Source organism: Hippopotamus amphibius, chromosome 8, assembly GCF_030028045.1.
Source record: "Hippopotamus amphibius kiboko isolate mHipAmp2 chromosome 8, mHipAmp2.hap2, whole genome shotgun sequence".
In the NCBI taxonomy this organism is placed as follows: domain Eukaryota; kingdom Metazoa; phylum Chordata; class Mammalia; order Artiodactyla; family Hippopotamidae; genus Hippopotamus; species Hippopotamus amphibius.
In genome coordinates, this window is record NC_080193.1 from 129,087,521 (window position 1) to 129,114,310 (window position 26,790).

Below are 26,790 nucleotides of genomic sequence, written 5' to 3' on the forward strand. Positions count from 1 at the left end.
ACGGAAATTTCACGTTTCACCAAGGTTCCTGCCACTCTGCAATGGTCCTGCATTGCCCAGTGGAGAGAGTCCAGCCTCCCGGCCAGCCCCAGAGAGACAGGCACCGTGCCAGAGCCGGGCCCTCAAACCGCCAGCCAGCCAACCCCTGCCACAGTGGGCCGGCCCTGAGACTGAGCCAGCCCCACCTGGGGACTAAGGTTCTTTCTAAGCCAGGAGTGTGGGCCAAGGGGGACATCCATCAGGAGCAGGCAAGTGGTGCTCTGTCTGCATCCCCGTGACACGTACACCGTGGGCTCCCTGTGTAAGGAGCCCGGGGCTGCTTCTGCTGTTAGACAAGACCCACCTTGGCCTGGAGGTCTGGGGGCCGGCTGGACATTTTCCAGAGAGAAGGAAAGGAATTGCAGACAGTTATAGTTTTCCAAATTACCAGACACTGGGCAGCTGAGTGGTCCTTCCCCCTCCAATCTAGGCTTCAGCACTGCTGGAGTTCTTTCTACCACAGACTAGAGCGTGTCTCTCTCCAGCTAGACACTCTCCTGGAAGTCCACACCCTATGGGTGCAATACCAGGTTCTTCCTGCACCCACCTGTCCTACCTCAACACTCTCTTCTTCATGGCCTCACTCACCAGCCCACCACTCCCCAAGCAGGCCATGCACTTTCACAGCCCCCAAATATCCTCTACCTTCTGCTGCTGATGCTTCAAGGCCCAGCTTCAACGTTACCTCCTAGGTGAGGGCTCTGCTGCCTTTCCTACTCCATCCAGACAGAACTTGAGTGCCTCCCTCCCTTCATAGGCCTTCATAGCTGTGTGGACCCCCCTTTAGCGTAACATGAGAGCACATCGGAGCTGACTTATTGATTATATGTACACCTCTCTGATTCTGAGCTCAGTCCAAGTAAGGGCTCCTTTTGTATTCATCTATTCCCCGTGCATGACTAGTACAGCCCCTGGCACATAGTAGGTGCTCAATAAATGGAAAGAATGAATGAACAAATGTCCAGAATCATCCCCTTTCCTTGGAGAATCTCTTTTCTTAGGAGGACATCATCCAGTTCTGAGCCTTGTAGGGGCCAAAGGACACTTATCTGTGGAAAACTGCTCCAGACAAATTTTGCCTTTCCGCCATCCTTGGAGAAAGCCCAAGGCAAAGAAGACAATATGCAAACTCACCGCTTCACGATAAGTGTACTCTCAGATGCTAACAATTTTATTGTGTGTTAAGAGCAAAGCCAAGCCACACACAGAAGGGAAACTTCCTGAACATCCCCCACCAAGCATTTAGTTGACTGCTCTGCTGGAATTTTGAGGACAATACTAGGCATCTGGGTAAAGATGCACTGTGCAAGAACAGAGGGATTCTGACGATCCTTTTATGTATAAATCTTCAGCCTTTCACTTCTGGAGGCATGGCATCCTGAGAGAGGGGAAAATGGTGCAACATCCTTGGTTTATGACCTGGGCTGTCCCACGCCTATAAAATTCTGAACCTTCCATGTCAGAACTGTTACTCTCTTCAGATCCTTTTGCTTTAAAAAGGATTATCATTATTATTACCCATATTAAGATTGTTGTTGTTGAGAATCACCTCCCCTTAAAAACAAAACAGGCTAAAATCTGAAGCAAATATTCCAACTTTCCCAAAGATAGAATTTATAATTTCAATATTCTGATGGTAAGATCAAGGTCCAATTAAACATAACAAATAAACTAATGTTTATGCAGGGGCATTATACACACAAAGTCTTTTTGTACACAGAATCTCATTGATAAGCGTGGCTCTAACTCAACAGTTCCACACTTGGCAAAGGGACAAAAATTAAAGCACTTTTCTCCTACCCCCCCCCCATACCGCTGAGTGTCTCCTCTCACTCCACTGCCCACCCCAGGTGGAAAGGAAACCCAATACACATTCATCTCTAACACCTCTAACCCCATTTCCAGGAAAAGGAGGTCACAGCTCTCCCTCGCAGAAAGAAGCAGAGTGTCCCCCCCAACATCCTGACCCCGCCCTCCCTCTCTAGCCTATCTCTGCCCACTCCCCCCCCAACTCAGCTACCGCCTTGATGAACTGCTTACAGCTCCCAGAATACACCTCCAACACCCATCACCATCTCAAATGTGCACCTCACTCTTACTCAGCTTTTGAGTCTTAATTAGATATCACCTCCTCCTAGAAGACCTCCCCTAGCTCCCAAGGCTAAGTTACGGCTCTTTCAAACTGTTCCTAGCTTGCCCTGTCCTTCTCCTATCCCAACAATAATTATATTTCCTCATGATCGTCAATTATACTTGTTTTTCTCGCCCTCTAGAGAGCACCGTCCAATAATCATATAATGCAAGCCATATGTGTAATTTTTAATTTTCTAGCAGCCTCATTAAAAAAGTAAAAACAGATAGGTGAAGTTAATGTTAATAAGTTTTATTTAATCTAATATATCCAAAATATGATTTCATCATGTAACCAATATAAAACAGTTGTTAATGAGATACTTCATATGCACTTCTTTTCCTACAAAGCTTTGAAATCTGGTGTGTATTTTACACTTACAGCACATCTCCATTTGCACATTTCAAGTGCTCAAGAGCCACAGGAGGCTGGTGGCTACTCTATGGCACTGTGGGAGTCTAGATTAAACTCCTTGAAGGCAGGGCATGGTCTCAATCCCACACACTAGTGCATCTTGCACTGTGCTCAGCACAAGGGCAACAATGTGAATGCCTTAGTCCATTCAGGCTGCTATAACAAAAATATCACTGGGTAAGGCTAGGTGGCTTAAACAACAAACATTTACTTCTCACAGTTCTGGAGGCTGCGAAGTCCAAGATCAAGACACTGGCAGATTCAGTCTCCAGTGATTGCCTGCTTCCTGGTTCATCCATAGGCATCTTTTCACTATATCCTCACGCGGCAGAAGGGTTAAAGGAGTCCTCTGGGTGTCTTTTATCCGATTAATGAGGGCTCTACACTCACGACCTAATCACCTCCCAAAGGCCCCACCTCCTAATGCCATCACACTAGGGATTAGGGTGATGAATTTTGAGGGGACACAAACAAATTCCATCAATAGCAGTGAACTGTGTCTACGAACGACTTCATCCCCCAAGGAGGGCCGCTGGGTGTATGAGTGCCTCCCCGTGTCCCAAAGCAATGGGTGTCTATAACATAAGGTGCAAGTAAGCACGTGTGGGCTCAGCTAAAATTCTGTTCCAGTGAAACTCCCTAAATGAAAGAAAGGTGGCCAGATTACGGGCCAATCGCATCATACTTCAAGGATTACTCAAATGACAGAAACACCAGTTCAACAAAGCAAACTGATCAGCCCCTTGGAATTTAGGACAATGTAATTTAACCTTCATATAAGATTGAAACTAAAATGGAAACGCAGTGTCTCCAGGAGACTTCCTTGAAATGACTCAGCCAGAAACGTTCTCTGCCACAGGACCAAAAGGCAGGAAAAAAGCCTGAGGCCAAGGAGAAAGGACAAGTGTGGGATTATTTGAGTTCTACCCACTCTTTGTTTCAAGATTCCTAGAGTTTTTATCCTAAAAGCTGATACTTTCAAAAGTGTTTTTTTGGAAACAACCAAGCAGTGGTGCCAAGAAAAACAATGACATCAGCCCCAAACCTCAGAGGAGCAGCCTTCAGGACCTCAAGGACACACGAGGAGATGACACTGCAGAGCTGAGAATGCACACTCTGTTTCTGTCCAGTCAGAGAGTTCTGCATTCCCAAACACACAGTTCCCAAGGACCGCTGACACAACCGTTGCTAAACCAGCAGTTCTTAAGTTTTGGGGGCATTAGAATCTTCTATGGGGCTGGTTAAATATCCAGACTGCTGGGCCCCACCCTTCAGAGAGTTTAATTCAGTTGTTCTGAGGCAGGTCCCAGGAATATGCACTCTTGTCAAGTGCCTAGGAGATTCTGATAGGGAGTTCCACACTTTGAAAAAGCAACCCTGAATAATCAATTCACTTTTCTCTCACCTCTCCTTTCTAAACACCCCCAGAGCTATACCTTCTAGGCCACAAGTATGGCCATGTGGTTCCTGTGCTGCCTAATGGCTCCCAGATGAAAAGGCAAGTGGATGTTGAGATCTAGGTGCCTGGCAGGGGGCCGTGACCACCCAGAGTAACGAGCACTCTTTCTTTGGACAGACGTGCCTCCAAATGCAAGCCTTCTGCCCTAGTGTGAAACTGGGTCAGCCCAGAGAGGGCATTTTTTTCTGATTCATGCAAAGACACAACACAGGCTAGCAACAGCCCAGAATCTGTTGTCCGACACCTCAGATACTGCATCCTCCCCAGACCCCAGCGGCTGACACCCTCAACCAGTCATTGCTCTTGAAGGTGGAAACCAGAAATAGAGCTGGTGGCTCACCAGTTTCCTTGTGCCTCACTAGCAGCCAGCAGCCAGCAGCCAGCCAGGTCCTTCCTGGGCCCCAGTGATGCCCCAGCAGGGCCAGGGCCAGGGGTGGGCCAGCAGCTCCCCGGGGGCGAGCCCCGCCAGCGTCTCTGCACGAAGGAGGAACACACCATTGCCCCACTGCGTCTCTTTCCTGGAAAGACTCTGCCTCGCTGATTTTATGTGCAGATGGCAGATTTCTCCTGGGCTTGGGGAGTATTTAACAGGAGTGTTGGCTCCATGGAAATAGCTCCTGTACACGTCTCCAGGTGACCTGGCTTCCCGAGAGAGCAGACTGCTGAATGGGACAGGTGCCCAAGTGACCGACTATATTTCTACAAATTCCCTTTTCACTCTTCAGTTCTCCCCCAGCTTTTAAATTTTTCTGAACTGGATGAACACTTTATGACAGACTGTGCCTGTCAAGGCAGACAAAGAGCAGGTCATCGGAATCTGCTGTGAATCTCAAATGCATCTTGGGTGAAGTGAAAGAGGAATCCTCCCAGCTGCTAAGAGTGAGGAAATGCAATCTAGGCTGGGCTGGGAACTCTAGCTCTGCTATAACCTGGCTAATTGCTACAGAGCAGGGAGACAAAGAGCAGATAAGAATTTACAGCCACAAGAGAAAAGAACTCTGAAAGGGACTGAAGAGTTCAGTAAAAAGACAGCTGGAACCTGAACCCACCTCTTTTTGTTCATGGGACAGCTACGGGGTGCCTCTTCCCATCATGTCACAAGCAGTGACTGTCCTAGGTCCAGGCAGACACGGGTCCCTCAAAGAGCTCACGCACAGAATAGCAGGTAGTATAAGTGTAAACAAATAATTACAATAAAAGGTGATCGGTAGCAAGAAAGGGAAAGGCACCACCAAGCCCTGTGGGCGTACCCAAGAAGGAAGGCCCCAGAGGATGACAGTAGTGCCCTGAGTGGAGCACGAGGAAGAGCAGAGAGGGGAGCACGTGCAAAGGCCAGGGCGCCACCGAGCACGCTGGGTGAGATGAAGCACCATCACACCCTGGCTGGAGCGCGGGGTGCAGGAAGGGTGTGGCCAGGGGCAAGGCTAGGAGGCCGCTGAGGCTGACTGTAACCTTTGCATTATGTGCTAAAGGATCTGCAATTTCTCCAGGAGGATTCGTTGAAGATTTTTTTTTTCCAAGCAAGTCAGTACCTAAGATCAAACCCATGTCTTCTTTGCTTCCTTATTTGTTTCTTTAAATGAATTAGTTTTGAAAAGTAATTTGTGAACACGGTAGCAAAATTCAAATACTCTCCAAGAGCAATACAGAAGGAGCGGCCTCCTTTCTACCCACTATCACCAAACTCTGAGTCTTCCTTTCCCAGAAACAACCTCTCTCTCTAGTTTTGCGTGTATCTTATACCAGAAATATCAGATACAAGCATATATACAAAGGGTCAGAGCATATGGCTGTGCAGGTCGTATACCGCGGGGAGCCATCCAGCCCAGGGGATGAGCCCACCGCACACTTGCTTGCCGCGTTGTTCCCCCACATGGGGCTGCATATACCAGAGGAGGCACCCCCTCCTAATTTGTTCAAAGATACTGCGTGACCATTTATACACATCACACACACACACACACACACACACACACGCACTCATTCATTCTCACAGTCTTTTATTTATGTGGAAGGAAATACATTCTATATTCATTGAACAACACCTTCGTTTTACAAAGCATCACAGAGATAATTCCACTTGGACAAAAATAGATCTATCTACCTCATTTTCTTTCCTGGCTATTTGGCACTCTTTAGCGCCTACGATCCTTGTGGTTGCACGTGAAAGACAACTTACCTCTAACCAGCTGAAATAAAACCAAAATCGAAAGGGCACTCACCCAGCTTCAGCATGTCACCCTGCTGGACTTTGGTAGGCTCCACCCGCCAGTCACACTCCCCTGGGTTAGCTCCTGCCTCCGGGTCCAGTATCAGGTCTCCTGGGAGCTCCAGGTTTGCCCCTCAGCTGCAGCTGTTCCAAGCCTCATATTCATTCCGATTCATTCTGATTGGACACGATTTTATTTCCCATGAAACAGTCCTGAGACCAGGGAAACATGATGGACTGACTGGCTTCCACCAGTTGGGTCCACCCCTAGAGATGGGGCTGGGATCAACAGCAGCCCATCATTAGAAGGGACAAAAGGGAATGGATTCTAGAATAGCAATCAGCAAATGGTCCTTACAAACGCCATCATGCAGTTACCATCATTCATTTCAATAGCGCCTACCAATGGTCTTTCAGCTTGTTTCCAACATCTTATTGTTGTAAACAATGCCGTAATTGACATCCTCACACATATATCCTTGCATGTACAAGGATGTTTATAGGATAAATTCCTGGAAGTGGAACTTTGAATCAAAGTGTGTCTGTTCTTGTAGCTCTGATAGACATAACCATCCTGCCCTTCAAAGGGGGCACCCATTCACACCCACAGCATATCTGAGATGGCTCACTTCCACATACCCTGGCCTGTGTGTTGTCAACTTTCTTAGACCTGTCCTTTCAAAGTTCTGTTTGACAACTTGTATGGTTGATGGGTAAGAAGGGGAATAAGAGTGGAGATAAGAAAAGCAGTTATATAATTACAGTAATAAAAGGGAGCGATGATAAGGACTTGAGCTATGGTTGCTGCCAAGTGTGTTTGAAAGTAGGGGCAGGATCAAGGTATACATCTTCCAAGTACAACGTGGCAATGGAAAATGTAACTATTGTGCTGAAAATTTAACACTGAGAAGGCTTCTTTTTGACAAAAAGAATATAGAAAGGATGGAAAAAAAGAAGGAAGGAAGGGAGGGAGGGAGGGGATGGTGAAAGGGTGGGAAAGAGGAAAGGAAAGGAAAGGAAAGGAAAGGAAAGGAAAGGAAAGGAAAGGAAAGGGAGGGGAGGGGAGGGGAGGGGAAGGAAGGGAAGGGAAGGAAAGGAAAGAAGGGAAAGGATTCCATTATTAAGACTTTTCCAGTTGGAAATAAAAAATAAATATGCTGGGCTTCCTAGCTGGCGCAGTGGTTGAGAATCCGCCTGCCAAGGCAGGGGACACGGGTTCGAGCCCTGCTCCAGGAAGATCCCACATGCCGCGGAGCAGCTAAGCCCACGTGCCACAACGATTGAGCCTGAGCTTTAGAGCCCGTGAGCCACAACTATTGAGCCCATGTGCTGCAACTACTGAAGCCCACATGCCTAGAGCCTGTGCTCCGCAACAAGAGAAGCCACGGCAATGAGGCGCCTGTGCACCACAACGAAGAGTAGCCCCCACTCACCGCAACTAAAAAGAAAGCCCGCGCACAGCAAAAAAAGACCCAACACAGCCAATAAAATAAATAAATAAATTTATTTTAAAAATTAATAAATTACAAATAAATAAATAAATAAACAAATATGCTAAGTACCAAAGGCCTTAACACAGGCTCTACACAGAGAATTTGAGTTAAACATGCCCAGATCTCAAAAACAAGCAAACCTAGAAATGGAATAATGTATTATCAGAGCACACATTAAGTGACATTCTAAAAGTGCATTTTGTAAATTCTAAACAGTCTACAGCGTGAGAGAATATGACAATACTGGTCTTGCTAAAGCAGAATAAAGCAGTGACTCCTAAGGACCACTGTTCAACCTGAGAAAAGCTCTTCCCCTGTGGGTCCTCCCCTTGGATGCTGTCGACGGCAGCTGACATCCAGATGCCTTGGACACAGTAGGCCCCATGCCAAATGCTGCTGCAATTGTCTAAGATCAACCCCTGACACCTTTCCCTGGTTTCAAAATGCCTGTGTGTAATTCTTGATTATGTTTAAAATCTTCTTGTGAATATAACTGCGTATGAATGCATTTTGCTGCTGAGGTCCAACACTTCTCAGGATGGCGAAAACTATTTCTCTCCTGGGTGCAATGATGAGGGAAGAGAAGCATTTCTTCCTCTAAATCCCCTGACATTACCACTGCCCAGCCAGTCCTGCTTTTCGCAGCATCTCTACCAACCATCCTACCATCTTTCTTTCCTATAAAATTCTTGAAGGAGAAAACAAAAAGGAGAACATTTTTTAAATACTTACAAAGGTGGGGGAGAAAAAAGCAAACACATTCTTAGGAGGTTTAATGTGCCCATGGGAAAGAGGGTCAAATAAACAAGATAGGGTGGGGTGGGGGTTAGTCTTGGGTAAAACAGTCCAGGTCATATGATGTTGTATATAGTGGAAGTCCCTGGAGGAGGGACCAGGAAATTTGCAGACCTGGACATCAGAGCTGGGGTGGTTTACCAGGCATTCTGAAGCCATGTGGACACGCACCGCACCCCTCAGAGCGGGGCCACACGCTTGAGCCCCGCCTAGCACCTGTGTGCTCTGCAGCCACTTGCCCTCTGCTCAGCTGGAACTCTCTCCAGCAAAGGGTCTGGGTCTCCCTCAGTTTCCCTTACTACTCAGTGTATGCGTATAACAGGTGCGTCTTTGCCAAGATGCCAAAGAGCCCAGAGCCCAGAGAAGTCCCTGAGCCCTCAAACCCAGACTGACCAGGCCCTTCAGTGTAGCCTGGAGCCCTGGGTGCTGACTGATCGGGGGCCAGTAATCCCTGGTAGGAAGGAGGATCTCAAGGCAGGGAAAGGTTTTCCCTCAGAGACCTTACTACAGCCGGGTTGAAAAGCCGGCTCTGGAATGCTGTGTCCTGGCCCCGCGCCCAGTCCCGTTCCGTTTCTGTCCTGCCACCTCGCAAGGATGGGAAGCCCTGCCTCCCCCGTGATGCCCCCTCCCCGCTCACCACCCACAAGAGGCTATTTCTCGTTCTTGGATCGATCGCTACCCACTCAGCACCCCCAGGTCCCTCTACAGCGGGAAGCGTGGTGCTGGCGCACAGGAGATATTTGGCCATTGCATCAAAGCAGGCCAGGCGATTTTATCCTCCCACAATCCAGTTCCAGAGACTCTGATGTTTCTTGTAGCTGAGAGTCCAGAGGATGATAAAATCATCTACTTCCAAGTGAGTCACCCTTCAGACCCTGCAGAGTCACACTCTGACTGTGACTAAGTTCCTGCTTCCTCAATTTCCCTCCCTCCTTCCTTCTACCCTCTGCCTGTACCTGTCCACTCACCCCATCACCAGCTCCACCAAAGCCTGGAGCCATGAGGCCTCTGGAGCCTGCCCTTCATTCTGAAAGAGCTGCATGAATTCTTTTTCCAAGTGGAGCCCTCATTAGACAAACCTCTCTCTTGCTACTATTATAACCTCACGCAGTATAATTTCGATGTATTTGATGCTTTAAAAACCCCTTCCACCAAGGATAAGGGTGAGGTGGAGTAAAGAGAGTGAAGAGACTGATGGTTCTTCCATAAAAAAGGCAAATTTCTTCCTCTGAGACACGACTTAAGGGGCCCGGAAGGCGTGGAAGACTGAGTGGCCCTCCCTACACGGCAGCAGGTGTGCCCAGGCGGCAGCGGACACTCCGGAGCGGCGGAGCCCACAGCTGGCCCTAAGCCCAGGCGGGGCAGGAACCGCGCTGCGCTCTGTGCCGCTCTTGGCCCTGAGGTGGGAGGCAATTTGTAGGCAGCCACTTGGACTCCGTCAGGCCCAATGAGTGCCTTGCCTAAACCCGTACGTTTTCCCTTTCCTTACAAAGCTGTTTCCTCAGCGGGTTCAGGGAGGAAAGCCCTGAGTAAACAGAGAGCGTGCTGTGGGCCCGGAGGTTTCTCGGAGGGGTACCCCAGGGACGCAGCCCGGGGCGAAGCCCACGTCCAGTCCTCCTGCCAGTCCTCCAGCCCATCCCAACTGCTGTTCCCGTGAAGCGGCTGCTTCCAACTCCATTCGCGTCAGCCTCGGAAGGAAAAGCTGACAGCACGGCGGAGGAAATCTCCAAGGCAGACGTCTGCTCGGGGCACTGAAGCCCCGGGCCCCTCCCTGCCAAGGGGCCCCCGCCCCCCGCCCCCCGGCAGCAAAACAAAGACTCCAATCATGCCGGGGAACTCCACAGGCTTCCAGGTTGGCTCGTTTTCAGCATTTGTGTGGTTCGAAGGCCTCCTCTTGGATGAGGGGTGGCTGAGCAAGAAGGAGCCAGCGTGTGAGCCACAGAGGCACGGATCCAGCTGTCCCCCCACCACTGCACAGGTGGGAAACCTTAGGCTCAGAGGTCGATCACCGAGGACGGACAAGATCAGAGGCCTAGCCCAGGGATGTCTTTATCCATTGTGGGCTGGTACTGGGGCCAGGGCCGCAAACCAGGCTCACCACCTGGACAGGAAGGCCCTCGATGTACTGCCAAGCTCAAGGGCTGGCTCAAGAAATACGTGGGCTGCATCTCAGGAGGGGGGGCCGAGGAAAACGGGTTTTGGCAAGAACAGAAGACCCTGTCCTTTGCCAGTGGTATCGTTGCTATTCGGTCCAGAAACCCAAGAAACAGGAGAGAATCCCCACCACTTACGTACTGGTACAATATTGAGCAATTTACCTAATCTCTGCCTGCCTCAGTTTTCTCATCTGTAAAATGAACGTGATAAGGGCCCCGACCTCATAAGGTGGTTGTGAGGATCAAGGGAGTGCATGTGTGCAAAGCACCCAGAACAAAGCCGGGCACACGGCAGGCGCTGTATATTGCTCACAGTAGCACTCTCGTCCTCGTCCTCGTCCCCCCACTTCTCTCCAGTCAGAATCAAGCACTCCTTCCCGTGACTACCCACAGCCTTTAATGATGTCTTTATTACAGCCCTCGTCACTTCGTATCAATGCCTCTAATCTGAGCAGGAATCTGTGGCCTTCCACCTCCGTATCTTCGGTGCCTTATACAATGCCCGGCACGTAATGGATATGCAGTAAACATGCGTCGAATGAATGCAGAATGGTGCTTGATTCTAAAAATAAGGCTTCCAGATAAATCACAAAGGTATCTGATTTTTATAAGATTTTTAAATATGCCTTAGATCATGCCTTAGAAATCAGAAATCGTCATAGGTGATAAGGAAATTGAAAGGGCTTTAAATCCTGACACGTCAGACACGTGTAAGAGATTTTCATTGTGACAATCATTCTATCAAATAATAGTAACAAATCCCTTTTGAGGCACTGAGTGTCCCTGATACCCTAGAGACCCACCCCACCCCCATTCAGCATTTGAAGGCTCAGAAATAGACAAAACCCAAGAAGTATCCTCACGAGTCTTGCCATAGATGAAAAAATTTCCAAGGAATCAGCATTTTGTGGAATGTTTTAAAAAGAACTTTCAAAGACAGACTCCAAAAATAGGTGTGTGAGATACTGACTGAGCACCTCCTGTGTGCCACATACTGGACTGACACACGTACGACACGGTGTCTGGGAGGGGAAACAGACACGGGACTAGATAACTCATGTACGGGGAGTGATATGTTTCTGAGCCCAGCATGTTCAGAAAGCACAGAGGGTGGGACCAATTCGGGGGCTTGGGGATTTTTAAATGACAGTAGAGACCGACCTAGGACAATCGATGCGGTTTTAGGTTCTTTCCAGGGCAGCGGTGGTCCAGAAATACCAAGGACTGCTAAGCCCATTGCTGCACGTTCTAAGAAGGTACGACTACCACTCTTGTAACCCATATTTAAGGCGCCAGCAGGAGAAGGCCCTCCTCCTAGACAGGCGGCCGGAGCTGCTGGCCTACGTGGAGTCCCGGGGCGGGGCGCTCTCTCCCACCATCCAGCACACAGTCATGTTTGCTCACACAAAGCCAGTGCTGTCCCTGCCTGCCGAGGGCTTCCCATGGCCCACGAGCCCTCCCCACTGAGTCTACAAATAATAACTGAACGTCATCCAGGTCACCTTAAAAATGCTCACCACCACTGGGGTCCTGGGGAGGAGCAGGCATGCCCTGATGACTCCTTCCTTCAAGCCCAGGCCTGTGCACCCATTAGTCATCAAGGGTGTGCTTCCGGTTTCCAAGCACGGCTGCGCTTTGTACTTGGATAATTATTTTTAAGTAAGTGAGGCGCTGTGAGAAGTGAAACAATAGTGCCTGTTCATGTGGGTGAGGACCTTTCATTCACCGTGTGCAGCTAGATACTCCAGGCCAGAGCGACACATGAGAATACAAGTAAAGAGAGCTCTAAGGTTTGGGACCGAGACCGAGTCGCCCTCCTTCTAAGGAAAGAATCTTACAGCTCAGCCCCCTGCTGGTCAACATGACTGCGGGGACACGGCTTCCCAGAGGGCGACTGCCCATCCCTACGCAGGAGGGATTCTGGAGGTAGGCACTGGCGTGAGGTCTCTTAAGAGGATCACAAGCCAGTCATCCCAAATCAGGCTCCTCAGTTTTCAATGATTACCCTCAAGTAACCTTCCTTTCCCCTTGGAGGCTAGGGGCCCTGTGAAAGGCCACTCCCCCAGGCCTCCAGGCACCTGGCAATGCAGGAACTCAAGGAAGAGGCTGCGCTGGGAGGAGGAGGAGGAGGAAGAAGTCTTGGCAATCCCTGAGCTGGCGCTGGCCTGAGGACAGTGGCTGTAGAGAGTAGTACGTTCCTTTTGTTAACTGAGAAGTGCCCCCAGAGAAATTCCACACCACCAAGGTGCTTGTTGACGTGGGAAAGGCAGAGGAAGGACATACCAGGAGGCAGTGGCTGACAAGATAGACCCTTGTGGCAGAGTCACCAGATTTGTAAAATGGAAAAAGTGAGAACTTCTAAAAACCGGAATTGTTCTACACTTTGGAATGTTTGGTCAGCTCAGGTATTAGTTGATTTTTGCAAATCATGGGATTTTAAATTAACTACAATATGTGGGTTTCTCACTTATTATGATACATGCTTATGGCAAAAAGTTGCAAAAACACAGAGAGTATGAGGCAATAATCAAAATAATCAGGAAGCTGGCCACCCAAGAAAACCACAGTTAATATTTGGTGTACCACTTTCTTATCCTTTTGAACTATATCTGCCTATCGCCTAAGATTTTTGTATAAAAGTCATATAATATTGTTGATATAGTTAGATACTTTATTCTCTCACAACTATTTATTGATGTGTACAACCACGTGCTGGGGATACCGCAATGAGCAAAACAGACAAGTTCCTGGTCTTCATGGAGCTGGCACTTCTCACGGAAAAACAGACAAGAAATAAATAAATATGAAAATATGTCATGTACCAGGAAGCTATAAGTGCCATAGAGAAAAATAAGGCAGGATAGGGGACAGAAAGGATGGGGTGGCAGTGGGTGGGCTGAGGAGTGGGTACTATTTTCATATGGAAAAGGCAGGGATGACGTGGCTGACAAGATAAGATTCAACCAGAGGCAGCTGTGCTGTGAAGAAGCAGCTGTGCAAGTATTTCAGGCAGAGTGAAGAGCAAGTGCAGGGTCCTGGGGCCACAACCACTGGGCGTGCTGGAAGGACACTCAGGGCTCAGGGTAGCTGGAGCAGAGTGGGTGAGGGGCAGAGTGCAGCAGATGGGTCAGAACAGGAGTTGAGTGGGGGGGATCAGATTACGCAAGGCCTGTAGGCCACTGTACATCCTGTTTTGTTTGACTTATTGTGGTAGTGGGTGAATTCCCCGACTTCATTATATTTTTTTCAAAAACATAACTCTGTAATGACAATAAAATTGCACCATGTGCACCAATCATAATGTATTTAAACAATATCTTTTGTGGTTCTTTTTGACTATTTTTCTCTTTTATTAATAGTATGATGATTAACACATAAATCTTAGGAGACCTCTGGTCATGTCCATACAATAAATTCCTAGAAGTGTAATGAATCAAAGAATATAAATATGTAAAAGGTTTTTACACACATTGCCAAATTTGCCCAGAAAGGGCCTGATAAATTACAACTCTGTATGTGTAAGAATTTCCATTTCACTGCTGGATATGATAACTTTTAAAATCTTTGGCAATGTGATCAATGAAGGCCTATATACATTGTTACTTTAATTACCCTTTACTTGAGCATTACTGAAGTTGGAGTTTTCATACATTTATTTGCTATTACAAATTGTCTGATCAGGTCCTTTGTCCATTTTTTGTTTGTTTGTTTTTGTCTTTGGCGCACAGGCTTAGTTGCTCCGCAGCATGTGGGATCTTCCTGGAGCAGGGATCGAACCCGTGTCCTCTGTATTGGCAGGCGGATTCTTAACCACTTCACCACCTGGGAAGCCCTGTCCATTTTTTATTAAGGAGGTTTTTTCTTATTGATTTGAAGAGCTCTTGTATATAAAGGCTCTTTATTTATTTGCTGGTTTTTTCCCCAAAGTTCTTAACTATCTTTTACGTGTTCTTATTTTTTTTTAACTTAAAATTTTAAATTATTAGGTAGTCAAATCTATCAGCATTTCTTTTATGATTTCTTCCTTTGCTTTCTCACTGCAAGATCTTATCAATATTCACCTGTATTTTCTTTATTTTAAAAAGTTTCCTTGGACTTCCTTGGTGGTGCAGTGGTTGAGAATCTGCCTGGCAATGCACGGGACATGGGCTTGATCCCTGGTCCAGGAAGACCTCACATGCTGCAGAGCACCTAACCTCGTGAGCCACAACTACTGAAGCCCAAGAGTCCTAGAGCCCAAGTTCCACAACAAGGGAAGCCACCGCAGTGAGAAGCTGGTGCCTCGCAATGAAGAGTTGCCGCCCACTTGCCGCAACTAGCCTGCACGCAGCAACGAAGACCCAATGCAGCCAAAACAAAAAGTTTCCTTTAAAAAGTCAGTCCTATAGTTTATGGAATAAATATATACGTTTTTTTCTACTTAGCCAACTAATTATCATCCTATGATTATGAATTGAGCAGTGTAACCTTTTCTTATGCTTTATATTTATAAAGCATACATTTATAATGTACAAAATTCATATATACGTGTGTGCATGTTTATACAATTACCAGATCTTCTATCTTATACCTATTAATTTGTAAGTCTGTTCTTGAAACAATAGCAGATTGATTTAAAAGAGCTTTATAGGACTTCCCTGGTGGCACAGTGGTTAAGAATCCGCCTGCCAATGCAGGGGACACAGGTTAGATCCCTGCCCCAGGAAGATCCCACATGCTGTGGACCAGCTAAGCCTGTGTGCCACAACTACTGAGCCTGTATGCCACAGCTACTGAAGCCCATGCACCTAGAGCCCGTGCTCTGCAACAAGAGAAGCCATGGCAATGAGGAACCCACACTCTGCAACGAAGAGTAGCCCTGCTTGCCACAACTAGACAAAGCCCGTGTGCAGAAACAAAGATCCAACACGGCCAATAAATAAATAGATATATTAAAAAAAAAATGCTAGCTATAATTTAAAAAAAAAAGTGCTTTATATTGTAGTGCTTTAATAATTTTGATGTTTGGCAGGAAAAGCGTTCCCTAAAATTCTTATTTTTCTATATTTGCTTGGTTATTTTCTTTCATTTATTCTTCCTATAACCTTAAGTTATTGTTATCACAGTCCCTAAACAATCTCATAGTAATTTTAATAGAATGACAACACTTACAAATTAATTTGCACAGAATGTAGTTCTTCACAATTGAGTCTTTCATAGCATGGTATGTCTCTAAGTTTAGTCAGATCTCTTATGTACCTCAAAAACTATTACCATTTTCGGGAGAAAATATCTGCTAACGAAGCAACTGACAAAGGATTAATCTCCAAAATATACAAGCAGCTCATGCAGCTTCATACCAAAAAAGCAAATAACCCAATCCACAAATGGGCAGAAGACCTAAATAGACATTTCTCTAAAGACATGCAGATGGCTAACAAACACGTGAAAAGGTGCTCCTCATCACTAATCATTAGAGAAATGCAAGTCAAAGCCACAATGAGGCATCACCTCACACTAGTCAGAATGGCCATCATCAAAAAAACTAGAAACAATAAATGCTGGAGAGGGTGTGGAGAAAAGGGAACTCTCCTGCACTGTTGGTGGGAATGTAAGCTGGTACAGCCACTATGGAAAACAGTTTGCAGGTTCCTTAAAAAACTAAAATTAGAACTACCATATGACCCAGCAATCCCACTACTGGGCATATACCCTGAGAAAACCATAATCCAAAAAGAAACATGTACCATAATGTTTATTGCAGCACTATTTACAATAGCCAGGACATGGAAGCAACCTAAATGCCCATCAACAGATGAATGGATAAGGAAGATGTGGCACACATATACAATGGACTATTACTCAGCCATAAAAAGGAATGAAATTGAGTTATTTGTAGTGAGGTGGATGGACCTAGAGTCTACTATACAGAGTGAAGTAAGCCAGAAAGAGAAAAACAAATACCGTATGCTAACTCATATATATGGAATCTAAAAAAAAAAATGGTACTGATGAACCCAGTGACAGGGCAAGAATAAAGATGCAGATGTAGAGAGCAGACTTGAGGACACAGGAGCAGGGGGGTAGCCAAGGGGAAGCTGGGACGAAGTGAGAGAGTAGCATAGACATATATACACTACCAAATGTAAAATAGATAGCTAGTGAGAAGTTCCTGCATAACATAGGGAGATAAACTCGATGATGGGTGATGCCTTAGAGGGCCAGGACAGGGGGAGGGGAGGGAGTCGCAGGAGGTAGGGACATGGGGATATGTGTATAAATACAGCTGATTCACTTTGGTGTACCTCAAAAATTGGCACAACAGTGTAAAGCAATTATATTCTAACAAAGAGCTTTAAAAAAAACTATTACCATTTTCTTCATCGATTTTGTACATTTCTTTTAAAATGCTTATTCCACGGTCTCTAACTTTTTATTGCTCTTGTGAATTATTTTTTGTAGAATTTTTTTTTAAGCATGCAATTGAAAAAGCTGGACAGAAGTGTGTGTGAGGTACATCATGAAGAGCAAGCTCATTCCTGTGCTGATGGAATTAGAGCATGCAGTCCTGATGGATAATTTCCTATCCATGGTCCTACACTTGGGAGGGAGAAAAGATCATGTGTGTAGTGTGTATTAGTCAAACTTAAAGGCCAGGCTGCTATAACCAAAAGACCTGACAACACAGTGGAGCAGAGAACAAAGAAGATCATTGCTGTCTGTGACAGTCAGAGGTGAGCATACCAGGCTGGTGGGCAGCTCTGGTCTACACGCTCAATCATGGACCCATGTTCCTTTCAGGTTATCACTCTGCCACCCTGTAGGGCATCACTGTTGTCTATTTGGTCAAGGCTAGATTGCCTCTAAGTCAACAGTGCAAATGGGGCGAAGAGAGAAAAAGTATTGGAGGGGCACCCACAGCCTTAGGTCTATGCCTGGGAACGACACACAGTGCTCAGATTCCATTGGAAAGAACCTGATCACACCACCACACCGACGTGCAAGGAGGGGTGGGAAAATAGTCTAGTCCTGTACCCAGGAAGACGGGGAAGACAAACATGGGGGACGACTGCAGATACCAGCCATGATGTGCCCCCGCCAGCAGAAAATGTGACAAGAGAGGCTGATCACTTAAAAAGGGGTGTGTCCAGTCACAAGTGACCAAGTCTGGTGCGCCTGTCTCCCCCCACCCTCCACCTCGCTGTCCCTCTTACGGTTGTGATGCAGCGGCACATCTGACTGACCACTGCCTCTCCTCTCGGAAGAAGATGGAAGATTTGTAACAACCAAACCAAACTCATGAGAACATGCCACTGTTCTTTGCACGTGACGACAAGGCTACTTTTGGTGCTGTACTCACGTACGTGCAGGCTGTGGCTTTCAGCACCAACACGGACACATTTATTCAAAATAAATCCTTTCTCTTTGTGGATCACCAGGTTTGTCTGTCTGCCATCGTGTCTCACATTTGTGCTGCACTTTGTGAAAACACCTTGTGGCACAAATGGCAAGTTGTTCACTAATATCTAGTCTCCCTTCCTAGAGTATCAGATGATAATTAACTTGGTACCGACAGTCCGAACAAGACTGCACATGTCCCATCTTCCTTTGCAGCAAGGTGTGGCCAGGGGACTAGGTTCTCGCTAATGGGATGTGAGCAGAGGGATGTGTGCAGCTTTCGAGTGGTGCCCTTAAACAGAAGGAGCACACCCTTCCCTTCCTCCTCTCCCCCTTCCTTCTGCCTAGAATGTGGGTGAAATGGGGGGGTCAGCACTCCGGGGAAGATGGAGCGAAGAGCAGAAAAATCCTGGGTCTCTGACGACTCTATAGCACTGAGCACATACTGCCTTAGGCTTTCACATGCAAGAGAAATAATCCTCTATTGTGTATAAGCTGGCTCTCTGTGACAGCAGCTGGGATCGTACCTTAGTTCATCCAGAATCTCAGTAACACTTTCTGGCCACGTGTGAAGTCACTTGTCTTGGCTGTCCAGAGCTCAGTGGTGCTGCAATAGCCCCTGTGCACAGCTTTCGGGAATGCATTCTCTCGTTCTCTCCCAACAGCTGCTTACTCATCCCCCCAAATGTCCATGGGGCATCTGCCCTGTGCCTGGTACAGGGCCAGGCTTGGGACATAACAGTGAAGGCGACAGGGGCTCCACCCCTGAAGTGTGTTTGGAGACGACGAGTCACATTAAGCAGCGTATAAGCATGAGTTGGTGGAAAAACTCAGAGAGGGCTAAGAAATTCTGCTGAAAGCCCTTGCTCCAGGCTGTCTGATGAAATCTCAAATATCATGTGGATGTTCCTGATCCCCTGAGGGGAGAGTGTTCACATACACACACCCAGACAGTTGCATGAGTCTACCTGCCTCCAAATCAGACTGCAAGCTCCTCAGACCAGAGGCTGTGTTTCTATGTCTTACTCATCTTGATGTGCCCTTAGTGCAGAGCTTTGCATGTGGGAGGGGCTTAATACATATTGGTTGGATTTGATTAGGCTAAATTTTCTCTCTCGTGGCATGGTAACAGAGCAAAGGGGCACCGCGGGAGGAGCCGCGGCATGGAGACAATGGGCTCACCTTGGCAGTGTAGCCTTGGTTTTCTCATAGGTGAAACTGGGATAATAATGATACTGCAATCTGCTGCAGGGTGGACAGAGTGGACACAGAAGCAAAGATTTCCCCTGAAGCAAGTGAGGTCCATGTTGCATATATCCCTTCTAGATGCACTTCAGAGCGCAACCAGCCACAACTGCATCACTAGAAAAGAAAGGAGATGCAGATGTTAATGGACAGCTGGCAGTCAAACCATAAAGGAAGTGAATGATACAGTTAATTACATTAACTTAAAAAATCTATTCAACAAAGACAACAAAAAGGTAAGCATTAGACAGAAAGAAAATGTTAGCAACATATATAGTTGACAAAAATTAGTATCTAGAATCTATGAAGAACTCTTTCAAATCAATAAGAAAAAGAGAACTAATCAAAAAATGGGCAAAAGATGTAAACAAGAAGTACTCAGAAGAAACCCAAATGGCCAATACACGTGAAAAAAAAATCAGCCTCATGAATAACTGAGGAAAGGCAAATTAAAACCATAAATAGATACCATTTCACATCCATCAGCTTTGCATGAAATTTTTAATCTGACAATACTAGAATAAAGAGCAAGGGAACTCAATCGCCATTGGAAGTTGTATAAATTAACGCAACTGTTTTAGAGAATTTGACACTATTGAGAAAAGTCGAAAAGCACATATCATATGACCTCTCCATTCCACCTTTAGATTGGTATTTGAGAAAAATGCTTGCACCTGGGCACAAGGAGCGTGTGCAAGGACACTCATAACAACATTGTGCATAATAGCAAAATAACAATATTACCAGCAACCTGAATGTCCATCAACTGGAGAATGAATAAACAAACTGTGACATATTAACACAGCAGAATGCTTTATAAGTCACTAAAACAAATGAATTAGAGCCATGCAGATTAACATAGACGGGTCTCACAAATGTAACTCCGAACACAAAGAGGAGGTTGCAAAAGAATCATACAGGATGATGTCACACATAAAGTTTGGGAATATGACAAACAGCTGCACATACTGTTCAGGATACACATAGCTGTGGTGGAAATATACAAGAATGTATGGAAGGGTAAATGAAATTCAGGATGCTAGTTTCCTACGGGCAGTGGGACAGGAAAGGGGGAAGATATAGTCAGGGTGAGTGCATAGGGGATGTCAATTGAATTGATAATATTTCATTTCTTGAACTGGGTGGTAGGCACATAAGTTTCCATTTTATTTTTTTAATCCTTTTTATATGTCTGAAAATATTTCATGATTAAATTTTAAACCTGTGTTTTAAGAGAAGGGCTTTGTGGTCATCAGGACCCAAGACAGTCCCAAAGATCCTGGCCTCCTGGTATTCATGGCTTTGTGCAGTGGCCTCCCTTAAGTGATGGTGTGTGACTTCTGATGCTAGGTCATAACAGGCATTGGAGTTCCTGCCTCGTTTTCCTGCATCTCTTGTTCTAAGGGAAGCCCTCTGCCATGCTGGAGGACACTTGTGTGGCTCTGTGAAGCTGCCTGTCGGGAGAGGAACTTCCCACCAACAGCTCGCACCAACTTGCCAGCCACGTGAGTGAGCCACCCGGGGATCTGATCTTCCAGCCCCAGACAAGGACTGCAGCCCAGGTGATATCTGACTGTGGCCGTACCAGAAACCCTAAGCCAGGAGCACCCAGCCAGCCTGCTCTGAACTCCTGACACACAGAAACTATGAGAACAAATAAATGACTCTTGCCTTAAGGCACTATGGTTTGGAGTAATCTGTGTTATGCAGTCTTAACGACTGCAGGGTTGTACTGAGCGATCACCAGGTTCCTTCAGGTCTAGGCTTCTTGGATTTCTCCCATCCCAAACTCCATTCATCCATTCACTCAACTACTGTGTAGAAGAAACTTCAAAAGTCTTAGGATCACCTCTGACTCCCTTTGGGATCCAGTCCTGGGCTAGAAACACTCTAAACAGTTAATAATTCACAAGTTTAGTAGTTCTTAGTTTTACCTAGAAGAGATTCAGCTCATGAAAGAGATCCTCCATCCTTAATTTAATGCCATTGCAGAAAGTATAAGAACAGCCTCCAGAGGGAGAGGGTCTTGTGCTTTACCATGGGATTATATGTTTCCATAAGTATAGATTCTGGAACTGTATTTGGTATACAGTAGTCAAATGCTGGATCATATGTTTTAGCATATATACTATCCTGGAAAGATTTCTCCCACCTGCCAAAAGTTTACTAGCTACTAAATGTTCACTAACCACACCCACCAACCTCAGTCCTTCTCCATTTGAACTATACCAGCTACTTCTGATTGTTTGCCAGATCCACAGGGTCTAGAAAACACAAAGATAGACCCATAGCCAAATAGGCTCAAGAATCAGACTACCAGCAAAGACACACCCCACGAAAATATAACAAGAGCAAAATTTAAGAGAGGCCAGCTGTGGGCAAACGCAGGCATGTGTCAGCTCCACGACTGCAGGTACACTTGAAGTGCATTCCCAGGGAAGGATGCTGATGTGATGCTACCGGGAAAGATGCACAGCCTGTCAGGCTTCCAAAAAAGCTTCACTACCAGCTCTGCTCCCTTCTCAGTTCTCTGTCCTTCCTTAAAGTTGCTGTGCAACTTTGCATTTACTTGGTGTGATAAAAAGTCACTGACCTGGGCTGAGAAGACCCACTGGTGGCAGGGGGTGGGGTGTTATAACCTGAGCTTGTTTTGTAGACTCCACCTAACATAATCTAAAGAAAACTCTACTGAAAGGAAACTAAAATAACTCACAGGATGGAAGGGAGAGCTGAACAGCCAGGCTTTGAGTCATCCTGGGGACCGTGAGAATCCACCAGCCTTTTCTTTACAGAGCTCCAACATCGTCCTCCCCCAGGGACTCTCCAGGAAGAGGAGATTCAAATATCCAGCACGAAGAGTCCAGTGGCCTAGCTAGAGCCAGGTGCCCAACACTGGCGGTGGGGGACAAAAGGGATTGGAAAGGTGGGGCGGTCCTGGGGGGCAGCCCCACCAGAAGGCAATGATTAGAGAAAAGTCAGTTTCCCAAAGAAAGCGATGCTGGGCTGGCAAAATAAGAGATGTCCATTCACTGTCTAGCCTTATGTATGCTTGTCATAAGGCTTAAATAAGGTCATGCACCTACGAGAGTTCCTTTCAAATCCCTGTAAATGTAAAGTTCTTGCTCACCATCTCTTCCCTGGATTTAGAAGTAACCAAGAGCCTTTCCTTCTGACACCCCTGCTCCTCAGAGGTCTGGAGGGAGCTGCAGCAACTTCAGGGGTACTAGATCCTGCAGGTCCAGGGCTCTGAGCTCGAGTCACAGCTGTCATCGGGAAGGGAAAGCAGAAAATTGCTTTCAGGAGTGTTGTCTGAATCAATACTCTGAGGCTTAGAAGAAATGCAATTGCTTGGCCTTTATGAGAGGGGTGTCTCTGAAGTGATCATTTGTGTCCCCCTCCTCGTCCCTGAGACCCCTGTGTATGGAGCACCCATGTGTAACGCAGGACGGTACAGTTCCCAGCCCGGCTGCAGCTCAGCCTCGGTCGTCTGTGCTGCCAAGTCAAGTAAAAGGAATCCATTGCCAAAGGAATTACAAAGAAATCATAGCAGGGGCTTCCCTGGTGGTGCCGTGGTTAAGAACCTGCCTGGCAATGCAGGGGACATGGGTTCTATCCCTGGTCCGGGAAGATCCCACATGCCACGGAGCAACTAAGTCCCTGCGCCACAACTATTGAGCCTGCGCTCTAGAGCCCGCAGGCCACAACTGCTGAAGCCCGCGTGCCTAGAGCCGGTGCTCTGCAACAAGAGAGGCCACCGCAATGAGAAGCTCGCGCACCGAGATGAAGAGTAGCCCCACTCTCCAGGACTAGAGAAAGCCCATGCGCAGCAATGAAGACCAAACGCAGCCAAAATAAATACATAATTTAAAAAAAAGAAAGAAATCGTAGCAAACCTTTCATTAGGTCACGTGGTGCAGACTGCTTTTCCCTTCTTTTACTCCAAATGCTGTTTCCAGAGCCCTGGCAGGCTGACTGACCTCTGTGTCCCACCCGCTTACCTCCCCTCCCCTTTGAGGTCCTCCGCTTGTAATGTCTTTTTCAGGTTCTCTCCTCCTCACTGGCTCCATTTCATCTCAATCACAAATAGAATGCTGGCAAATAGAGGTGAGGAGGAACCAGTGTTCTGGAGACAGGTAGAGTAGACGTGGGAGATTCCTTAGGAAGCCAACCATAGGCTTGAACAGCCCTGTGGAACCACCTCTCACTCCTCATCTCAGACGTGATCCCTGGGGAACCGTGACCACTGCGAAGAGAGGGGACCAGAGGGGTTACAACCCCACTTGGAAATTCCCATTTGGACTCCAGGGATGCAGGTGTCCTCCGGTGTTCATCCTGTTACCACGGACCCCCCACTCTGTGTCCTAGAGGGGGAGTTTTCTTTGTCCCCAGTTCTTGAAATGGTAATATTTTCTTTGTCCTCCCTGAAACCTGCAATGTCATCACGGGAGACAAATGCATCAGTGTTAGTAATCCTGCGATAAAAGTTGCTTTACACGTGTGAAAGAATGAGCTTTAAATTCGTCTCTGGGGTATATGGTGAGGATTAATTAGTTAATCTTAGCAAAGTGCTATAATTGGCAGGAGGAATTATCAAAACCCTGGGGAAGGAGTAGCTTTGAGCATAGTCACTTCAAACTGTTGTGCTGTGAACAGCAGCTCAGGTAGTGGCTCTGGTCTCTCAGATGTCACAGACTGTCTTGGTTTCCAGCAACACTCTAAACTACACATGCCTGGCCAGGGATGAAAAGGTGAAACTAACTTTGGGAGTGAGGGGTGAGGGGAGATATCAATGTACAAAGAAACCTCAGGACCTGAATCAATCTCAGATTCTCTTCTCACCATTGACCCTCACCTGAGTCCCCGAGAGCATCTGCGTGAAATCCAGAGGGTTGGGGCTGACCCAGCACAGAGCTGCCCCCAGAAGAGCAGGGAGGGCCAGGAAGGCTCCCTAGCTCAGGCCATGCAGCAGACAGACCCTGAACCTCTCTAGGTCCCCATGTCCTCATGTAAGATTAAGAGGGTGAGCCGGATGCCTAGGTACTGCAGGTACACAGTAACAGCACGTGCGTACCCTGCACTTACGGCATGTCAGCCATTCTTCTGTGCCTTCACTCATATTAACTCAGCAATCATGGCAGTCCTGTAAAGGTAGGAGGTTATTTTCCCCTCATCCAGAGCTGGTAAAGGTTATGTTTGAAACGAGGTGGTCAGGCCCTGCAGCCCACACTTTGAACTATTACATCATGTTGCCTCCTTAAGGAAAAAATCTCTTCATGAACCTCTCTGTTCAGGAAGAACCCAGAGAGGGGGAAAGCATTTTAAAAGTACCAAATATGAAATTCTTTGGGGCTCTCCACAATTTAATCCTGAACTCATAGGAAGAAATAGCTCTGTTATTCTTCCAGGTGTCTGAACTACTACAGCATATAAAAAGGAGATTGATAGTACAACAGCTCTCTCCTCTGAGCTTTTAACAATCTTAAAGTGAGTTACATGTTGGCTTTTAAACCTAGACTGTATCCTAAAACTAAAATAGTTTTTTAGACAACAACGGCGCTTTTGGCAGTCTCAGCAAAACTGGCCAATTACGTGAACCCAAAACACTAAGCTTATCTAGTTTGCAAAACCCATTTGCAGACTTAAGTGCACTGATTTGAGTAACTTTTCAAGAGAATCTTAAGAAGAAATCTAAGCACGAGACTTCTTATCTGCTCTTGTCTGGTTCCCCATTCTAACGTATCAGTCAGTCAATGAACTGTTGACATCTGCGTGATGCACTGGGTAGGTACGAGGTCCACGGCTGTGCCAAAAATGGCAATTATTTATGTCAGTGCCTGACTTCTACTTGCTCTCTTTTTCTCAGTCCAGGTTCTTCTAAAACAAACAATGTATTCAATAAATGAACTCTTACTCAGGTGAATTTCTTCCGTTTATAATCACTCATTAGAAACTCTACATCTCAGATGTCCTAGGTCAGAGATTGGGCAGCCTGTGACATGTACAAGAATTCCCTGGGCCTTGGTAAATCTGATTCTGATTCAGTAGGTCTGGGCTGGGGCCCCGAGGTCCTGCATTTCTAACAATTCCTAGGTGATACTGATGCTACTGGTCCCCTAATTCACTTTGAGTGTCCAGCTGTTAGACCACACTGAATGGACAAGAAGAGCAGAAGCTTTGGTCACAAACCAACCTGACTAGAAGTCAGCAGAAGTTGTGCCTTTGTATCATGGTTTTAAGGGCTTTGCTTGGAAAGGACCTCCCACCTGCAAAAAGGAAAAAAACAAAACAAACAAAAAAACCCCTGCCACCTGAAATTTTGTAGTAAGAAAGTTACTCCTTCATCTTCTTAAATATAAACACTCCAAGAAGAGAGAGAACAGTTTATCCCAGGTTTTGGTGAGGACAGGCGTTGCAGGTACTGTGGGGTATTGGGAACACGAGTGGGGCAGTTAAGGGATGCAGAAATGGGGAGCGACCAGGGACGATGGAGTGAGGGCTGGACCTGGAGACCAGAAGAGACTCCACAGGTGTACTGTGCCTTCCACCAGTGACAGGAGGACCCCTGATGAAGGGCAGTCTGGCCTTGGGCTCAAAGCCCTGCCCAACTTTCCTGCATTTTGAAGGTGGTTGAACATGTAGCCTCAGTAAGGGGCTTTCCTGATACAGAAAGAGAACTATAGCTTAGAGCTGGAGATTGCATGAAGCTTCTGATAAGAAGAAAAAGAAGCAGCAAGGGAACTCTAGGGAGGATCTGATGGTGCAGCATGTGAGAGCACAGGCTCTGGATGCAGACGGGCTGGATTCAAATCCTGCCCCAGTCACTGACCAACTATATGTCTTAGGGCTTTGCTTCCTTGCTGGTTTAACATGATGTGAAGGAACTTAGAATTTACTCTGATATCCACTCTCATCTTCTTCCTTATAACAGAAATCAAGTATTTACACTGCTGACTGGGAAACAATATAAGACAATATTTCCCAGCCTTCCCTGCAGCTCAGTATAAATGTGTAACTAAGTTCTAACCAATGAAATGTAAGCAGAAGTATTGTTTGAATTTCTAGGATTAAACAAAGAAAAAGTACCCTTTCCCCCTCTCTTCCTTCTCCTTACTGCTTGAAACAGAGATGTGATGACTGGAGCTATTGCAGCCATCTTCGACCTTGAAGTAACCCTGAAGCTATATGCTGAGGATGGTAGAACAGAAAGATAGATTTTTATTTTTTTATTTTATTTATTTTTTTGGGGGGGCACACCACACAACATACAGAATCTTTGTTCTCTGATGAGGGATCAAACCCACACCCTCTGCAGTGGAAGCATGGAGTCTTAACCACTGGACCACCAGGGAAGTCCTGATAGACAGATATCTTGAGTGACACCATGGAGCCACCATATCAACAGTGGCCTGGCCTACTTCTAAATGTTTTGTTTTATTTTTTTTTACATGGGAGAAAAATTAACTTCTATCTTA

General features: G+C 46.5%; 1 long non-coding RNA gene across 1 annotated transcript in view; it reads right to left on the minus strand.

Moving 5' to 3' along the window:
* The window catches only part of LOC130859605 (uncharacterized), a 79,188-nt gene that overhangs the window by 8,435 nt on the left and 43,963 nt on the right, over nt 1-26,790 (minus strand). The window contains exon 3 of the long non-coding RNA XR_009055226.1: nt 19,256-19,435. This is a non-coding gene — a long non-coding RNA (uncharacterized LOC130859605). The remainder of the gene's footprint in view (nt 1-19,255; nt 19,436-26,790) is intronic.